Below are 21,643 nucleotides of genomic sequence, written 5' to 3'. Positions count from 1 at the left end.
ACTTTGGCATAAACCTGATATCTTGCTGATCAGGCAAAGATACCATTAAGTAACCTTTTCTACTAGTAGATGGACGAATTCCCCACTGGTCATCACCCTGGCCGCAATAGGACCTTATGCTGGACTGCCACTCAGCCACTTATGCATTTGAAGGACTCCCACTGAGCCACTTACACTTTCATGGACGCCCACTGAGCCCATGTTGCTTATGCCGACTCAATAGATGGACTTACTTCCCGAACGTTGGGTAAGTAATCAATTCATTTATCAAAACAGCAACCTTGTTGCGAAATATAAATACACCACAGATCTGGATCCCTCAGGTTTTGAGCAAGTATTTAAATCCCCTTTGAAAGGAAGATCTTAAATATAAAAATGAGTTTTGGGATCCTCTCTAACTTTTAAAATCATTTCGAAGACTCGAAACATTTTTAAGAATGTTTGGAGTACTGCTGATTTATTAAAATAAACCAGTCCCAATATATTAGAAAATATCTGAATATTATTATTTAAATAATATTCCCAAAAAGGATAATCTCTATAAAAATAATTGAAGTAGAAGTGTTAAAACTCATACTTGAAATGGGTATTAAATAACCAAAGATATACTTATACGAAAGTACTATCTTTATTTGAATAATCAAAAATAAGTTTGATTATCGACACATTATTCTTTAATAAAATAAACAATATTAATTAGTAAATAATCGAAGTCATAAGTCCTCAAATGAATATTCAAAATAATATTCATTAAATGAAATAAACGGAGTCATAAGTCCTCGAATGAATATTCAAAATAATATTCATTAAATAAAATAAACGGAGTCATAAGTCCTCGAATGAATATTCAAAATAATATTCATTAATAAAAATAAAGTTATCGAATAAACCTTATTCGATTAATAGGTTTGAAAACTATATCAATATATATATAAATACATATATATAATATACTCGGGAACATCGACTCCCGGTTTAGAAAATGTTCACCTTTGGGTCCCGTATACTAAGGGTATACGCAACTACTGCTTATCTCTAGCATAGGTATTATGCAACTTATAAGCAATTGAATCAACAATTAGATATCAAGATTACGAAATAGACATGCATATATACCATATCACATGCTCCAATATATCACAAGATTTGCTAATAACAATCATGCACTTACCACAAGATAATGCATATACATATATTTACATCACAACAACAGTATAACGGGTAGAAAACTTGCCTGAGCGACTGGGGGTGATAAAAGGCCTGGGATGAGTCTGGTAACCTATAAACATCATATAAGTTGGAATTAAACCAAAGTCGCTTATGAATCTATACTTTAACCAATTAGACCCTAACGTTCGCTTTCGCGCTTAACGATTCACTTAGGTCGCTCGAGTACCCTTGGCTCCACCATTTTTAATAAATTAACCATTACGAGTTTTAAGGTGATTCTTTCGCAAGTGCCTTACCAACTGCCTAATACACTTTACATAAATGTTTTATAATCCAATTAGTCATTTAAGGTCTTTAACCAATGTTTCAAATTAAGGCGAGGGGCAATGGTTCGTTCGCGAAACGCCGTTACTTAAAACGGTCGTTTCTCCTAAACCGTACATCGGATTCAAACGAACCACATATCAAAACGAAGCTCGTAACATGAACTATCTAATCATTGCAGTGGTCGAAACCCAACATTGAGTACTCGGGTCCTGATGTTAAGAACAAAACAGTCTAAAGTAAATCGGACATTACGACGGCTATGTTTACGCGATTACGAATTTTTATCCTACTCCAAATCAACCACCAATCAACCACAATTCAACCCTACAGCCAAAATCCATACATAAAATGCTACAACAGCCCCAACAACTCAATATTTCCAATTTACACTACTTCCCAATCATGAACTAAAAGCTTACATAAGTTCTTTACCTAATAAACAAGATTTACAACTCCAAACATATCACAAAACAAACACATCCCTAAATACAAAATAATCAAGCTTCTCATGAACCATTCCAAACACAAAAACTCTAAATATACAAAAGTAGGGCTAGGGTATGAGATTATACCTTCCTTGGTGAGTACAAGTAACTAAGGAGCTTGGAATCACCCTTGAAAGTCCTTACCAAAGCTTAATCTAAACAAAAACTCAAGAACAAAATTTTAAGTTCTTGAAAAACACTATTCACCCTCTTCTTCCATGAATTTTAGGAAGAGATTGTGAAGAAATTTGAAGCTTAAACTTATAGGATAGCTATATCTATGCATAAGGAACCTTAGATAATTACCTTACTAATTAATGAAGCTTGGAACTTGGATTTGGGTTTTTTCTTCTTGAAAATGGAAAAGGGCCGAGAGCTTCTCTTGGAAAAATGAAGTCAAGATGTGTTTTTGTGTTTGGATTTGTTTTGCTTGGTTGCTAGGTTTTTGTTTTGTTTAATTACCCTTTTAACCATGTAAAATTGTGTGGTTAATAATCAACCACACTTCCTTCCTTTTTGGTCATGCTTAGGTCATCAATCTTATGTCATCTTCCCATGCTTGTCCTCTTCTTATTGGTTTGATGACATCATCCTCACTAACCTCTTTGATTAGCTCCTAATTACTTGGCTAATGACCGCTGATCTGTTATACGGTTCGCTTAACTTTCGTTTTCGTTTATCGTTTGAGGGATCATACCCGGGATGTTATTACTTGGGTTTCCTTAACCTTTCTCAATACATTATATTCCTTTTATGATCCTCTCTTATAATCCTTGAATTTAAATCCTTTTTATCATGTTACCTTATACTCAATTCTTTCTATATCTGGTGGATTTTCGGGAAAAATCAAAGTGTTCGAATTTGGATTCTGACGATCTTTACATACACTTATATATCATATAGAGTACTAATAAGATCTCAGAATAACAATAAAAGAACCCCTACATAGTATGGCATGAAAAGTTTTCTTATTCAGCATAATCAACAAAAACACTATTCAAAAGGGTTACAAAAAGTTCAAAATTCTGGGGTTATTACATTTTGGCTGTGACTCCACATTTACTGGAGCCACATCAATCTGAATTTGAGAAAGTGCAGGGACTGTGTCTTTAGCATCAGTTTGCACTGTGTGTGTGCCCTGTGCATCCCCAGTTGTTTTGGATTTCTTCTTTCTTGTGTAAGTTTGGGGTGAGCTTGTGTCCCTAACCCTTTTGGCTTGAGCTCTTGGCTGAGAGCTTTGTTCAATAGCCACACCCTTTTGGGAGGATACAGCTAGAAGTGAGCTTTTGTCCTTTTTAAGCACTGCAGTTTGTTGGGAAACTGCAGTGTGGCTAGGCTGGGATTCACCCAACTCTCCAACCTTATCCTTGGGGTTTCTTTGATGTTCACCCCTTCCCTCACCTAACTGACCCTCCTTTACACTCCCCTATTTGGCTTTGGTAGATTTTTCAACTGGTACCTTTTGAGAGATACCAGAGGGGGTTTTCTTTGACTTGGATTTAGAAATTGTAGTTGATTTGGCAGCTTTGGTAGGCAACTGTTTGGTCATTGTCACAGTTGCCATAGCTACTCCTGAACTCAAAGAAATTGAGGAGATTTGAATAGTTGAGGGTATGGATGAACTTACCTCACTTACCTGAGGTGTCAGCATTACAGGAAAGTAGAACATTGGCACATCCCTATGATGGTTGGCTCTGTTCAAATCTGCAATGATTCTTCTCTCTTGAACCCAACAAGCTAATTTGTTGTTTGGGTTCTCAAGTACGATCTCTTGACAAAGATGGTTAGCCAATATCATGAAAAATCAAGCATAATATACATTCTTTCCCCTTTTGGCTAACTCACCTAGTTTAAAACCTAACTCATACAAGGCAAGGTCACTGAAATTGTAAAATTTATCTGTAACTAGCATGTATAGCATGTTAAGCATGGAAATGTTCACAGAATCTAAATTACTGACTTTTCCAGAGAAAACTTTGGTCACAACATCACACATGAAACTACATTCCTTCCTAAGACCTAATCTTCTAATCTCACTTAGCTTAGTAGTAGGAAGTGCATAATGCATGGAATTAAGCATATTGATAATATCAGTGTCAGTGTGTGGTGAGGTTACATTATCATCAGGAATTTTGAAACATGCTTTTATCACATCACTATTGATACATAACTCATTACCTTTGATAGTTAGAGTGATGGTTTTGTCAGTAGAGTTGTAGATTGCAGTGGTCCACATCTCTTCAATAACTTCACAATAAATTGTGGGTGATTCAAGCATGGCATAACTTAACTTGCAGTTCTTCACGAAGTCCATCATCTTGTGATAGTCTTCTGATTGCTGAATACCCTTATTGGCCAAAGCAGTGAAGTTGTTCTTCTCATAGATCAACCCAGTCTGAGACATGATCTTTACTATAGGTGCCATTATTAGAGAATGAAAGCTTGAAGAGAAAGAGGATATTTGATTGAGAGAGAATAAAATAGAAGCAGTTGAATTTGAGAATGATAAAAGAAAATAATTGGAATGAAATAAGCTTTTATACTACCTCAAAAACAACGGATGAAAATAATAAAGAAAAGTAAATTACCCAATAGAAATTGCCTAAAATAGCCGTTTAAAAATAAACTGTAAAAATTCCACCCATTATCCGTCGTGTAATACTTACAAACTGTAAGTATACTCGATGGATAATGTTCAGGGAATTAACAGTTAAGATTTAGACGATTCAACGGATGAGGATAAACTGTTATCCATCGAGTTTTAAAAGATTCCAGAAAAGTAATTGATTTTTATTTGCACATTGTATATCGACGGATGACTCAACTCGATGGATAATGGTCATCCGTCGAGATGCAAATTTTGACTTAGCCAAAATTTCATCCATGACTAAAAATCAGTTAAATTTCTGGCTACATTTCAACTTTCAAATTAACTCAGATAAATTCAAGAGTAATTAAGCATACCTAACTCACTTACCAACCTTGAAAATGTGGATTCATCTAGTGGCTTGGTAAAGATATCTGCAAGTTGCTTCTCACTTGGAACAAAATGTAACTCTACAGTACCATTCATTACATATTCCCTTATGAAATGGTACTTGATGTCTATGTGCTTTGTCCTTGAATGTTGCACTGGATTTTCAGTGATGGCAATTGCACTTGTGTTATCACAGAAAATAGGAAGGTTGCCTTCCGACGGATAACACAGATTACCTTCCGACGGATGAAGCATTATGTAACTCGACGGATGTTGAGTTTTGTGCTTCATTAGTGGTAGATTTGTCTGCATTATCCTTAGACACTGTTTATTGATCACTCTCATCATCACTTTCATCACTGACCATCTCAACATTGTCGAATTTGAGGCTCTCACGATAATCTCTATCTTTCAGTCCTTCAATCTTTTTATCATCAAACACAACATTTATAGATTCCACAACAATGTTGGTTCTTAGATTGTATACTCTATATGCTTTACCAACAGCATATCCAACAAAAATTCCTTCATCTGCTTTAGCATCAAACTTCCCATTTTGATCAGTTTGATTTCTCAGAATATAGCATTTACAACCAAAGACATGAAGAAAGTTTAGAGTTGGCTTCTTGTTCTTGAACAATTGATAAGGAGTCATGCATCTTGCTTGATTAATCAGAGAGATGTTCTGAGTGTAACATGCAGTGTTTACAGCTTCAGCCCAGAAATATGTAGGTAATTTTGATTCTTCAAGCATTGTCCTTGCAGCTTCAATAAGAGATCTGTTCTTTCTTTCCACTACTCCATTCTGTTGTGGAGTCCTTGTTGCTGAAAACTCATGCAAGATCCCATTTTCCTCATAAAATGCTCTCATGACATAGTTCTTGAACTCAGTTCCATTGTCACTCCTAATTCTTCTAACTTTGAAATCAGGATGATTGTTAACTTGCCTTATGTGATTGATGATGATTTCACTAGCCTCATCTTTAGACTTTAGGACCAAGAGAACTTTGAGAAATCATCTACAATTACTAGGCAAAATCTTTTCTTTGAAATTGACAATAAATTGACTGGTCCAAACAAATCCATGTGAAGCAGTTGCAGAGGCTCTTCAATTGCTGAATCAAGTTTCTTCCTGAATGATGCTTTGAACTGCTTCCCTTTTTGGCAGGCATCACACAGTCCATCCTTTGTAAACTCCACTAGAGGAATGCCTCTTACTAGTTCTTTCTTTACCATCTCATTCATGGTCTTGAAGTTTAAATGGGATAGCTTCTTGTGCCATAGCCAACTTTCATCTTGACTTGCTTTACTGAGAAGACAAGTTACAGATTCTGCTTTAGTTGAGTTGAAGTCAGCTAGGTACACATTTCCTCTTCTCACACCAGTGAGAACCACTTTGTTGTTTTGATTGTTAGTCACAACACAGGCTTCTTTGTTGAAGGTTACTGAGTTGCCTTTGTCACAAAGCTGGCTGATACTCAACAGATTGTGTTTGAGACCATCCACTAAGGCAACCTCTTCAATAATGACATTGTCCTTTGAAATCAAGCCATATCCCACAGTATAACCTTTGCTGTCATCTCCAAAAGTAATACTTGGGCCAGCTCTATCCTTAAACTCTGTGAGCAGGGTAGAATCACCAGTCATGTGTCTTGAACAGCCACTATCCAAGTACCAAAGATTCTTTCTGTTTCCCTGCACACATCAAAATCAAATCAAGTTGATTTTGGTACCCAAGTTTCCTTGGGTCCTGCCTTGTTAGCTTTCTTCTTCTGTTTCTTAGGTCTTAACTCATTTGACTTAGGAATTTCAAATTCTTCCTTAGTCAATTGGGTTGTACCTTTGAAACCACTAAATGCAACAGAATTATCTTGCATGTTATGGCTAACAGGGAATAGCATGCTTGGTGCAAACATGTTATTCCAGTAAGGCATGCTAAATGGCATTTGAGGCATATTGTATGCAACATAATATGGATCAGGTGCAAATGGCATATTAGCAAACTGTGCATTCATGTTCTGTGTAGGCATAGCATTAACAGGCATGGGAGGCATGGCATTCATGTTAGGAAATTGAGGCTGAACAGATATGGGAGTAGGCATGGCAGATTTGCAATTAACAGACAAATGATTTACACTACCACACTTGACACATATTTTTCTAGGGGCATATTTATCAGGTGTGTAGTTATTGTGTTTGTTAATCCCTACTTTACCATTCCTATTGTTTTTCTTTTTAGTATCTGTTTTTACCTCTATTTTCTCAAGTCTGTCACTTAACTGTTTGACAGTCATGTGACCAACATTAGCCTTTTTCCCTTTCTTAGCTTGACTTGACTCTTCTAAAACAAAGTTCTTGGAAACAGACCCATACTTATCATTTAGCTTGATTAATTTGGCTTTGCTAATGGGTTTGCTTACAACCGACGGATGAGGATTTTTATCATTCGACGGATAACACTTTTTGTTATCCGACGGATAGTCCTCATCATCCGTCGAGTCTACATCTGTCAGCAACCCATCTACCAAAATAGGTTCTAGTTTCTCTTTATTCTTTTTCCAGGCTTCATCACAAAAAGACTCAATTCCTTGAACTTTGGTGATTTGAGCATGAACATCCCTGGATGTTTTCAATGCTTTAATCACCTCTTGTTCATGCTCGAGCTGCTTCTTCAAAATTTCTTCCTTTTTAAGGACTCAGTTAATTCCTCTTTGGCAATCTTACACTCAATTTTTAGTTTCTCAAACTCAACAAACTGAGACTCAAGCGCATTATTCCTCTCACTTAAAAACAAGTTGTTTTCTTTGATTTTAGCATTTTCTTTAGTGAGAGACTTAAGTGTAACACACAAATGATACAATTCTGTAGACATGTCATTTATTGCATCATTACACTCAGTTTTAGATAAATGTGCAAGGTTTGTAGTGATTACCTGATTACTTGAGGAACTTGTCTCTGTTTCATCAGACTTGGCCATTAGGGCTAGATTGACATAGCTGACATCTTCATTTTCATCCAAACCATCAGCTGCCCAGTCATTCTCTTGTGTAATAAAAGCCCTTTCCTTTTGTTTGAGTAGATCAAAGTATTTTTGCTTATAATCCACAGACTCAAACCTTTTCTTACTGGAATCTGACTTTCTACACTTATTTGCAAAATGCCCTGCCAAGCCACATTTGAAACATTTGAATTTTGACTTATCCACCATATTTCTATTTGGCTTGGCTGCTCCAAAGTTCTTCTTGAACTTGAGCTTGGAAAATCTTCTTGAAAGAAAAGCTAGGTGCTCATCAATGTCCTCCATGTCATCTTGGCTCAATGAATCTTCACTTTCTGCAGCTAGCCCCTTACCCTTATTCTCACAGACCTTTGAAGTTGATTCTACAGCTTCCATCTTCGCTTCCTTCTCCTTTTCCAGATCAGCAACTAGTGCAATGGATCCTCCTTTCTTCTTTCCTCTCTCCATTCTTTCATCCTGCTCTATTTCAAGCTCATAGGTCTTCAGAATGCCATACAGTCTCTCCATTGTGAAAATGCTAATATTGCTGAATCAGGAGCTGCATTTTATTTTCTCTTACTTGCTCAGTGCCATCACAAATTATCTATATTGTGTCCCAGACTTCCTTGGCAGTTTTGCAGTTGATAATATTAGCAAACATGTCTGCATCGACTCCATTGAACAGAATGTTCATGGCCTTTTTATCCTTCCTGACTTGTTCAATATCAGGGTCAGACCATTCGTGCCTTGGCTTTGGAACAGATGGCTCATTTCCTGTTGCAGCTCTCATTGGAACATGAGGGCCTCTTTCTTTGCAGTCCACTTAGGTCTCATCTTGAGAAAGCATATGAAGATGCATCTTTACCTTCCAATGATGGTAATTATCTTTATCAAGAAAAGGAATCTTGACTCCAACATCTTTCTTGTTCATCTTGCTGAATTGTTTTTATCTTTAAACTCTTTGTAGATTAAGAGCTTACTCTGATACCAATTGTTAGTCCCTTAACAATATAGCAAGAATTACAGAAGGGGGGTTGAATGGAATTCTTGAACCTTTTTCTTCAAATAAAAATGTTCAACTCGATTATAGATATATTTGTTTTGATTAGCACAATGTGGAATGTGAACTTAATTAAATCAAAACATAAGTAATTAAAAACAAGAGTCTTTAAAAACTTTCTAGTGGATTTAAACAATTCCACTAGAGATATATATAATATATCGAGAGGACTCTTTGTGCAGAATTGCTCACAGCTGCTTACAAATGGAATTACTGAGAATACAGGAAATGCTAGGGATTCTGCTTACAAAGATTTCTCTGTTTTTGTGTTTTTCAGCTATCTCAGTTATTTTTCTATTTGCTACTCTCTTAGTTTATATAATACCAAGATTACAAAGTCAAAAAGACTGAACAAATATAAAATCTAACAGTCTTAAGCTTTGCTGCTTTTCGTCCTCTATTACCCAGTTAATGGGCTTCCACAGTGTGTTTGTATACATCTCGACGGCTGTGTGTCAGCTTTCACTGTTCAACTGCTGTTTGAATTCTTCATATGATCATCCGTCGACTTTCAGAACATCCGTTGATGATTTAATTGATCATCCGTCGACTGCTATATTAAACATCTGTTGATAGTCATTTGATCATCCGTCGATGGTTTTGTTAATCATCCATCGGTAGCTATTTTGGCACTTGACTCTATATCACTTATGCAGAATTACAAGACATCATTTATGTACAATTATTCAACCTATTCTGCATATCTAGTTAAAGTCAACATGACTTATATGCTACTACAGATTCTATACAAAGGTGCATACATAACTGTGCTACAAACTTATTATTACATAAGCTACTCACTCGATGGATAATAAGTTAATCATCCGTCGGGACTATAATGAGTTATCCGTCGGGACCATAATTCTTATCCGTCGAGTGTTACATAATTTCACTAAGTAAAATCTACTTAGATGTTTTATTTATGAAATCATCAAGTACACAACATATACACAACATAACTCGATCAACCTGAACCCCTAGCTCTCGCGCTGGACTGGGGATCCTCGCTACCAACTGGTTCCTTTTTAACTGGAAAGAATATAAACAACATCGCACAAATGAGCTAACTAGCTCAGCAAGTCACAATGACAAAACTGAGAATAATGATCATCAGGTGAATATGGTTATGATATCAAGTGAACAATGGATTATGATTTAGAATTGGATATTATACTTTTATTTTAAAAACCAAGGTTAGGCTGCTGATCAGTCACGCACTAACCCCGAGTAAAGCATACAGCATTGCACTAACTACTGGATCCAGGGCACACATTGGCCAAACTTGACCATTATATGGTCTGACCACGAATCTGGTCCACAATTTTATAAAAACAATCCAATTCTAACATAATAACAGAATAACAATAATAAACAATAAACAGAATCATTAACAACAGTGAGTGTTCAATAATGAAAGGGGTTTCAATCTTTGTAAGGATCAATAAGGTAATTTCAAAGCTTGGATGCTGGATAATGAAAGAATTGGATAACAAAGGAATCAGTGTTGCAGGGTTTCAAGGATTTGGCCTTTCAAAGCATAAGCTACAATGGTTTGAGTATATAAGTAATTCGGTTCAGTGTTTGGTATTTAGTTTGTATGTGTTTGTGGAGTAGTATCGTATATCTGTGGTTCATCTTTGGATGTACAATAATCAATGGTTTAGAAAGAATAAAGTTTACGACTCAAGATCAAAACTGGGATCATGTTGAGGGTTCAGTGCTTCAAAGCACTTGCAATATAGAACAGGACTATCAATCACTATAATATCTCGAGAAAGTTCAGAACACTTGCCTGGTATTAGCTTACTACACTGCACTCGCTTCCAATCATAATCGTCTTACTCCTCAATTACCTGTTTCCCTTTCCTACGTCTTGTCTCTTCCGCTCACATATCATAAGCATCTATCAATATTCAACTCATATGATTTTATTCAACACATACTTCTATCTACCCTTCGTTTCACCCAAATCCGATTAACGGATTGAAAGTTACGCAATAAACAAGTACACATCGAATATACAGACCGACAGTTAACCAACAAGTCACATATAACACGTAATACGTCACATAATCAATGATATATCATTTATAAAGAAGTTTCGGGTCATAAATAGGCTTTCTGGTATCTAAAACGATTTTTAAAACATTTTTCGGAATTAAAACGGGTCATTGGATCCATTTTGAAGTAACAAACAGGGTTCCGTTGGCCAATTCTGGCTCCGAAACAATTTTTATAATAATTATCGAGCCTTGGAAATAATTTGGAATAATATTTTAAAGCTCGAAACTATTTTTCGAAATTTTTAAATCATTTTTAAATAATTAAATCTAATTAAATAATTAAATAAATCAATTAATAATTAATTAAATCAATTAATCAATTAATTTTCGAATTAATTGACCAATTAATCAATTAAAAATTAACTGAAATTAATTAACTAATTAATTCAGATTTATTTTTGAATTAAAAATAATTTTCGGAATTAAAATAATAATTTTTAGAATTTTCAGAAATTAAAAACGAATTTTTATAATAAAAATAAATAGGAAATATGATTTTTTAATATTTTTAAAACATGAATCCTAAATTTGCAAACTCTGGAAACTTCAGGGACCAAACTGCATCGTCCCCAAAAGTTGAGGTACCAAACTGCAATTTTACAGGGGGGGTCGCCGGAAAACACCCTGTCTCGCCGGAGAACACGATCCAGGGATGCTCAGGCCACCACCACCTCCAGATCACAACTATACTTTACCAGGAACACACCTATGCCAACAAATCGACCTAACAGTCCCTGAGTTGGCCGGAATTTGGCTGAGAAGTTCGCCGGTTTCCGGCGAACTCGACGTAAACTTCAAAACCTAACTCCCTCCTCTACATACCTCGTTGATTCATGAAACTTGTACGACTGAGTTGCAAATTTCACAGAGAACACAACCCACTATACCACAACATCAATCTATTCCAAAATAAGAAACCCCCAAATTTCAATTAAGAACATTCATACGGGTTATAAACCCTAATTTTGAAATTCGAAAATCAAACACAAATTTGAACATGTTATTGAACTCCAAATCAGACGTATAATATATCAAAATCATCAGGAAAACAAGCTCTACAACATGCAATCATCAAATCATACAAACAATCATCCGAACAAAAATTCATATTTTTACTAAAATTAATTCGAAAATAAATAAAATAATAGAAAAATAACCTTGATTTCTGCAGGTGTATGGATTAAAGAATCTGGTAGAGCTCTTCAAGACCTTCAGATTGGTTACTCGTGCTTTCCAAACCGAATTCAATAACACCTCCAAAAGCTTGTTTGATTCTTAGAACAGTTTATGAAATTAGGGTTTTTCTCTGAGAATTATATAATTATCTGTCTGCAAATGATTTTTGATACGAAATAAAATACGGGAAAAGGCTATTTATATTTACGGAAAATTAGTATCCCGTTGGATCATTCGGGATATAAAACGGTACGTTTATTTATAAAAACTGATCCAAACGGTATCGATTTTCGGGATAATTATCCAAATCAGTACAATTTGTACTACGGTCTTGGTCTCAGCGCCTGGTCACACGTATTACGAGATGAAAATTGTGATAGTTTAATAAAAGCTCCCGTTTATCGAAAATACGAGTTTTATTGATTTACCGAAATGAATACTGTATCGAAAATGTTGCGCCGGGACCCGCGCAGGACAAACCGTACGCCGGATCTAAAAAGTCAAAACATGGAAAATGCTCGGAATATTACAATTGGGTTAGGAAGGAGTTCTCGGAAGAGTTTCGGGTTCCAAAAACGTAACAACGGATGACGTTGGTTGGTTCCCGTTTTTATAAAATAGATTTTAAATACCCGGAAAAAGATTTTATAAATTTCATATGATTCTTATAAATTCATAAATCAACATAAAAATAGTTAGGAAGATATGACAATTATCTATATTTTATTTTAGACATATAGAAATTAAAATACTCAATTAATATTATTTTTGAATATCCAAATACAGATAACACTTAACAATTAATTCACAGAATAGATACTGAACACATATAATAATTATTTAATAGCAAAATAATTACACGATATATCCCGGATATTACAGGATGGGTGGACTAATGTTTTCGCTGGAAAAAAATGAATTAGGTTCGTTTTTTTGATCGGACGATGAGTTCCTGTGATGTTATAGTGAAATTATGGTCATTTTTGGGTTGTACTCGCTTCTAGGATCGTTTTGGTGTAAAAAAAATGGGGCTGTAGGGGTTGTTTTGGTCGGGTTTAGAGCTCACCGAGAATGGTTGAATGTCGCCGAAATCTGGACATTTTCCGGCGAGTTCTTCAACTATTCTGGTCATCTTCCTCAGCCATGCCACCCTTTTATCCAAAATCAGAAGCCCCAACTCTCAAAACTTGTTTGTGATTTAAAATTTAATAAAAATTATGAAAAATCATTTTTAAATCCAAAAAAAAAAATATTTAGTTAATTATTTTTATTAATTAGCTAAATTATTAAGATTCCATGAATTATTTCTTTATTATTTTATAGAATTCCTAATTTGATTTAATTATTTATAATTTATTTTGAGTAATTATTTGTGATTTAATTAATTAATTAATTCATTTAATCAATTAATTTTATTCATAAATATTTAAATGGAATGTAATTATTTATAACTAAGTCAAATAATATTCTAAAATTATTTTGAGCTTTAAAAAAGTATATAAAGGTCTTCAATATTGAATTAATATTATTATTAATTTAATTATTTTTATTGTATTCATAATAAATAGACTATTCGTCCGTTTAATACGAAACGAATGCCTCTAGACTCAGAAAAATATTCTGCTTCTATTAAAAATACGTTCGAGACCCAAATTATTTTGTTTCTAAAGGCCACTTGTTTTACAAGTCATTTTGAGTCAATTTTTGATCGATAAATCATATTTTTGACCCGATTTCAGTTTTAAACGTACCGAGTCGATTGTTTTGACTAATTGAGTCATATTTGATATGAATTATGTGATACGTGAGTTATGTGTTTAAGTGCTATATGAATTACGTGTGTACGTGGGTCAATGGTCTTATATTTGACTGCCTTCTTTATGTGCGGGCTATCGTATTGGTAGACATTAGGGTTTTGACGCGCAGTTCGTCGAGTTATTATCGTTTTGACGATTAAAGCTATATCTTTTAATTATAGATGCAGATCATTCGAGTTGATCAGGACCATATGGAATGGATGAAGACTAAAGCTGAATAGTATGGAATATTGAAGTGCAGCACTGCATGAGCAGCAGGCCAAAGGATTAGGAGAATAAAGACGAAGATGTTTTGAGACAAAATATCAGAATAGATGCGTCATTGCGAGTGTGACTAACTGCTAAAAGCCAAAGGCAAGTACCCCTGACATCACTTATTGTTCAAGTGATATTTATTTTAAATCTTCTTATGCAAGTATTGCTTTCCGTATTCTCAGTTCAGAATAGATAAATGTTTTATATATCGCTGAATTAAATGATCTGGTTTATGCAAGCACTCTTCTGCTATTCTATGTTCAGAAGCTAAGTGATTTTACTTATCAAATTACTGGATTTATAAATATTTTGGGTTTTGAGAAAGATGATTTTGTTGCGAGAATTCCTGCCCAAGTGAATGGGGGAATAAAATTGTTTAGGATGTCGATTGATTCGGCGCCTTTTTCAATAAAAAGGTTTTAAGATTGGAATGGTTACTGGTTACTGGTTACAATATAGGTGATCGAGATATCGGTCCAGCTGTAATATCTTTCAAGGCGAATATATGCCTTCTGGCGCCCTATAGGTACCGTATGGCTGCGGGATACGGGTAGTACCTATATTTACGGTATGGCTTCGGGATACCGGTGTTGTTTCGTGACTGATCATCAGGAACAACATGGAATATAAATTTGTTCCAATCTAAAATATTGTTTTCTAAATTGTTTAGATATTCATAGAATAAATGATTTATCAACTGTTTCTGTTTTGGATTAAAGGTGAAATGCATTTTTGATTCAGTTTCTGATTTATGTTGATACTTACTTTGTTGTTAAATATCAAAGGTGGTTTTAGTATAGATGATTGATGTTGACTTCATTATGGGATGTTGTGAGCATCAAAACTCGTATTAATATCTAATTTGATATGACAATAAAATGAGTATTAATATCAAGAGTTCGGTTTGAGTAATGTATGATGATTCAATCCATAATCATTGTTTCTTGTTATTGTTGTTTACGATATTTCTGTAAACACTATTTTACGAGTTTTATTCTCATCAAGATTCAAGTATTGCTGAAGCCTTTCGCTAAAAAATATCAAAGGATTTTGAATACTGAGGAGGAATGAATTCTGGGATTTCCCTATCTAAAAATTTGATGATTCAACAATTATGATTTTAAATGTTCTGCTTTAAAGCAGATGTCGGTTTTATATCAAAAGACCCTATATTTGCTATAACATTCTTGCTGAGCATTTCTTCAGCTCATACTTGCCTGTTTTTAAACTTTAACCTCCAGTGAGGATTATCTTGCGCTATTTAGCCGCGTGATTCGGGGAAGCAAAGAAGAAGCTTTTGAAAGGTGGTTGGTCCAGGGTTTGTGGACTAGTGTAAGTTTTATTGTGTAAAGTTGTTATATTATATTATATTATATTATAATTGTGTTATTTTATAGTTGGGCCTAGTATACTTCTTTTCGAAGTTATACTAGTGGGTTGAGTTTTAAGATTGAGAATTGTTGAAAAGAGTTTTAAAAGAAATTGAAAATTTATTTCTGGAATTTGGATATCTTGTTTCTAGAACTGTAACCTTAAAAGTTCTTGGATTAGTTTGGGGTCATAGATGATAAATATCTTCCGCTGGCAGTTGTTTATTGATTTAACAGGTTAATTTGGATTGAGGTTTTATAGTGACGACCAAATCCTCTGACCCCGGATTTGGGGGCGTTACAGGTTGGTATCAGAGCTGAGATTATAGTAAACTAGAAACGAGAGTGTGTAGGAGTGTGTATAGCTATGTTAGGACGCTTGAGCTCATATCGATTTCCTGCTGGACTATTGGATATAGTACCAGCAAATAAGTTGAGATAAGGCATATTCGTTTGAGATGATTGTGCTGAGCTGGATGGAACTCCAGGCAGTTATAAACTTCTATCGTGGAATCATCCGAGACTACGATTCGACGATGATGGAGATTATCGATATCCTTAGAATGTAAAGAAGTATCTAGAATCGGATGACGAGTCAACAGAAGAGTTTAGAAGAAGATAAGTATTAAGACCTTGGCAATACCTTCTCTTTCTATAAATTCTTTTGTCATCTCTCAAAAAGAGGTATCTGTTAAATGACATAGTCCATAACACCCGTTAATCACGTACTGTGCTAGAGGTTTTCATGAAACCTATTTTCAGGTTTTGATAGCTCTTCCAAATAATGATAATTTAACTTTCACTTTTCTTATATTGTGGATAGTTTCTTGATGATGTGATACCACTTGCTCATTTTGTGCCAGAATTTTGTTCTCTGGATTTCATTTCCTTCAGAAATATCATCTTTGAAATTTTTTCAGTTTTATTCATTTGATTTTGGATTTCTTTGATATTTTTTTTATTCTGACTGAGATGAACAACCCTAACTATAGGGGACACAAGGTATACCCGTCTGTGTGATAGGAGTTGGATGGGACGCCATCACTTGTGTGTGTTGTGACTACAAGAAGGTTAATAACCTTTAGTAGTGTCTTAATTTGGATACACAATATCTTCCGCTGACATTTGTTTATTGATTTAACAAGTTAATTTGGATTGAGGTTTTATAGTTGTAAGAACCCAAATTTTTGACATCGGTAAAGGACCTTTATGAATAGTAATATAATAACTTGAATTTTTGAGACCTTGTAAAATGTTTAATGAATAGTAACCATGATGGACGGGGAAATTTTTTTTAGCCCACACTATGTTGTGCATGAGAAAATGAGTTTCAGAATTGATAACTTGATTATACGAACCAAATGAGTGTATGTAAACGCTATTAGTTTTCGAAGAAAACGAACTTTGAAAATGACCATATTTACGAATCATCGAGGATTACGGGAATCATAATATAATTACGAATTTAAAATCCTACGGATTTATATCCAAGTATGATAATTCAAAACATAAGGAATAAATACGAAAGGAATTACGTCGCGAACCATTTATGAGAAAGTATTTTAAAAATGTTTAAGCGACCGAGTGGACACGCAAACGATTAAATAAACGTAACGCACTAACTAACCATGGTAAGAAAGTAACCATGGTTACTTTATCAAATAGTGAGCTAGAGATAGGATGATCAACCAAGGCTAAGCAAATAGTGAGCTAAAGGGCTAAGTTAAGTAGATTAGCTTACAAACTACAAGGTTAGCTAGTTTTCTTGTCCATGGATTTGGCAACAAGAATAAACCTAGGATCCTAAACTAGAAGATATCAATCAATATAAGATATCACAAGCTATCACAACCTCATTTCCAAGAAGTAACCAACATACTTTCCTAGAAGCAACCAAGGAAGCAAGCATAAAAACACTTCTTCTCTCCCAAAACCATTCCATTCGGCCCTTCATCTCCAAGCCAAGAAATCAAATTCAATTCTTCAAGTTTTGGCCATGGATAAATCCTACCATTAATTCTCAAGCTTTCTAACAACCAAACTAAGGTAAGATAATTCTTTGATCTCTTTTTATCAAGGTTTGATGGGTGTAATAAAATCAAGAAAGTTGAGAATGAATAGTACGAATAGTAACTCTTCTTTGGTTTCTTGATTTCAATGGTGGTTTTAAAATTCAAACCATACCAAGCACTCCCAAGACTCCACCATCCTCAAGAAAACATCTCAAGCTTTCAAGAAAGGTAAATATCTTTGACCCAAACTTATTTAAGATTTAAGTTCAAGATCCTTTTAGTATGTAGTTGTAAACCTAGTTTTGGTAGTGGTATTGTTGAAATCTTGATGTTTAGCTAAGTAGATTTAAGGTTGATTGTTGTTTCCTCAAGAACATGATGTTCTTGAGAGGAGTTAGTGTGTTGATGATGATATATTGATTGTTGGTGGTAGTATAAAGACTTAAGGCGTAAACGAAACTCTGATTGTAAACGTAATCTCGTTAAAACAAACAAAACATAACTTTAAGTTTCTGCAGAAAGTTCCGAGGTTGTAAACTGTAGTATCTTGAAAAATAACCTTTAATTATGATAGACAATGTTATAAGGATCGTTTAGGCGCTTGAATCGCTTGATTCCGATTTACGAATCAAAAGTTATGGCCGTTTTACTAAAAGTAGCTCACGCGACAAAAACTACTACGAATTACGAATTTTGAAAATATAAAGGATCGACTTAAAAATGTTCATAAATCATGAAATATTTACAACGAGTAATAAATAGAGTTTATTAGCTGCCATAAACATTTCAAGTAAGAATGTTGATTTTTCAATTTTATAAAAATGTCGGAGTCAAGGTCGCGCGGGTACCAATGTCAAAACAACCCCCTATTAGGAAACTGTCACTTCGGGATTTTTACCCCTGTTACCAGAAAATTATTTTCAAATGATGTGTCCTAAATTTTGTCTAGATCGCGCACACAAAAACGGTGCATCAATTGAGTTAACGGTTTGAGAGATATCAACGTTTTAGTGAAAGCGGTTTGAATAGTAAAACTCCGTAGTTGACCGAACTTTTGAAATGCTTTTCACCTAATTAAATTCATTTTATCAAAAAGAAACTTTTAGGATAAATATTAAAACCACTCAAGAAGCTCCTCGAGGTGGTTTCGTATTAAAATATAAATTTTAAGATTTATTAAAAATGTTAGAGTGCATGCCGCGTAATAGTAATATTCGGTAAAGTCAATTCTAGAAGACCACTTTGACCGTCCGTTTCGACCAAGCAGTGATACTTATCTCGAGTCGGTCAAATAATGAAAGCTGTGAAGTATTGAACTTATTAGATATATAAGTTGGTGATGAGAGTAGGAATACTGATTAAGATTATGATGTTTGTTGATTAGAAAACCCGGAATAAGAGGAAGTCGGGGAAACGTGTCTTGGACTCCAAGTAAGTTTTCAAACCCTACCTTTTAAGAACTGTTGTGTTGTGAATATTTTACAAAACTGTGATATATGCATGAGAATGCTTTAAACTGTTTTACGAAGTTTGAGATGTATTACATTACTCAATTGTTGATAATTTATAGTATATGTTCATAACCGAATTTGAAATGTTATGTTTAGACCGAGAGTCGGTCGGTGTAAGCTTATGAAAACCCGGAAGTATTCCGGAGATGTTTTTATTAAGAATATTAACGCTACAGTAGAGCGTGATGTATAAGTCGTAAGACCGAGTGTCGGTCAGTTTTGTTTTATAAAATATAAACTCGGGAATCATCCCGGAGATGTTTTGGACGATTAAAAATCCGTAATTATTTTTTTCCAAGGGAATCAACGTCCACTTACAAATTATTAAACACCTCGAACTTTTATTAAAACGATTTCCAAAGATCGTATTCCCTCAACTATACTTTATCGTTTGGACAAGAAATATTTACTTACTATTCAATGATTAGGAAGAAATATTCTCCAGTAAATATTTACTTCAATCTTGATTAAATATTAAAGTTTATTAATTTATTAAACATAAATTAGTTGGGAAATACTATTTTATTCTTTTAAAGGTAAACTCCTTCGAGTTTTAATTATTTATCGATTATCATTATATTATTTATTATTCATTAAAGGGTTTATTTATGATTTAAAAATCATAGATCCTGATTTAAAATACTTTCTGATTTTCGGAAAAATCATTCGGATAATTTCAGAATGTCGGAGAATATTATCTCGACTTATTTTAAATATTTTGAATATAGTTTCGAAAGAAACTCCCCCTTATCTAATTATCTGTTGACAACGGTCAACTCACATCCTTAGTACTTCCTCCGAAAATTCTCGGAAGTACATATATATATATACATATGAGACAAGCTGCTCCTATCAACAAACAAAACGCTTGGGGAACTTCGATATAGTTTGATGATTCCAAGTATATGATAGGATTTCCTTAAGGACAAGGGAGGGGTAGGATTCAAGTACTTCGTGTATTGGATAGACTGCCGGTACCATAGGAGACAGTACTATATGTACCTAAGGACGTGCGAAGTGTGTGTATACCCGAAATGAGGACACATAGCCTATATGCGACAAGGGTAATAACTAGGATACGAAGGTGTCGTCCTTCTACTAGTAGAAAAGATTACTTTTATCGTAGTACGACTGATCATCGTATGCGGTGGCTCCAACGAGTGTCCTATTCTTCCAATTGGAATTGTGATGCAATACCGTAACCCAAGCCTAGGTGCTGGGTTTACCATTAAGGTATTCGCAGGATAATAAAATCCACTAAAGAATTGTTTTCATGAGAAGGTGTGTGTCACCAAGGAAAACTATTTTTGAATAAAATGTAATTATCATATATGATGTTTTACGAGAGTTTATCATATTGTCATTTTCATACTGTACATTATTATGTTGGGCATTATAGCTCACTCTTTCTTTCTTTTAAATGACACAACACAACAGATAACCAGTATGCCGGTGTGGGACTTGGTCGCTCCCAGTCATTGGGAGAATCCCTGGCAGCTTTGTCTCAGGTGTGCCAGAGTATCAGATAGGTATAAGATATCAGTCGTAATTATTGTAACTTCATGTAGAGGTTATGAATAATTGTTTGAGATCATGTAAAGTACATTTGAGTTTTAATAACAGATGATACTTGTTGTACGTTGATTCTAAGGCTATAACTAGTGAGTGTGTGAGATTGGGGGTCTGTGATATGGAATTATTAGATTATTGAGTTAATGCAGGTTACACATTATTGAAGGATTGCGTAACGACCTACATTCCTAACCCCCGATTTGGGGACGTTAAAATAGTTGAAAGATATATGTCCTAAGTCCAATCATGTATGAGGATTTAGGAATAACTTTTATGTAATCTGTTTTGATTTCATTGATATTAATAAAAGACTTGTTTTGTTTTTATTGCGGGCTCTATCTATTTAAATGTTTAAATAAGATATACCACAGTTTAGAGTAAAGCTTTTTATGGATTGCGATGAGATCATAATAATGAGACCTAAAAGATGATAACTCTAAACTTAAATAGTTCCTGGTCGTATGATTACTAACTGTTAATTAATAATCCGCAAAGATCAGTACATACTATGCTTGCTTTATTATGAAGGATGTCCGTTTTCATAGACATTTGTGTGGTGACACTATAGCTAGTATGTAGGTGCTTATTATAGAATAAGTTCACTGAACATGACTCACACAGCTGAACAACTGATGGACTTCACTCACGTGTCTGAAGTTGTTCACATAGTGATAGTTGTACAACTATCCTTAGACTTGAGGTCATCATAGTCATCTTGTGTACACTGAACTATGCTTTGGTTTATTTCTTAGTCTCAAGGGACAATTATAAGGGCTCTACTGGGTATAGGAATTTGTACACGAAGATAGTGTATGATCAATAAAGGATCTACCCCTTCCAGTGTAGGAAG

Source organism: Apium graveolens, chromosome 1 (assembly GCF_009905375.1).
Source record: "Apium graveolens cultivar Ventura chromosome 1, ASM990537v1, whole genome shotgun sequence".
In the NCBI taxonomy this organism is placed as follows: Eukaryota; Viridiplantae; Streptophyta; class Magnoliopsida; order Apiales; family Apiaceae; genus Apium; species Apium graveolens.
This window is presented reverse-complemented; position numbering follows the sequence as displayed.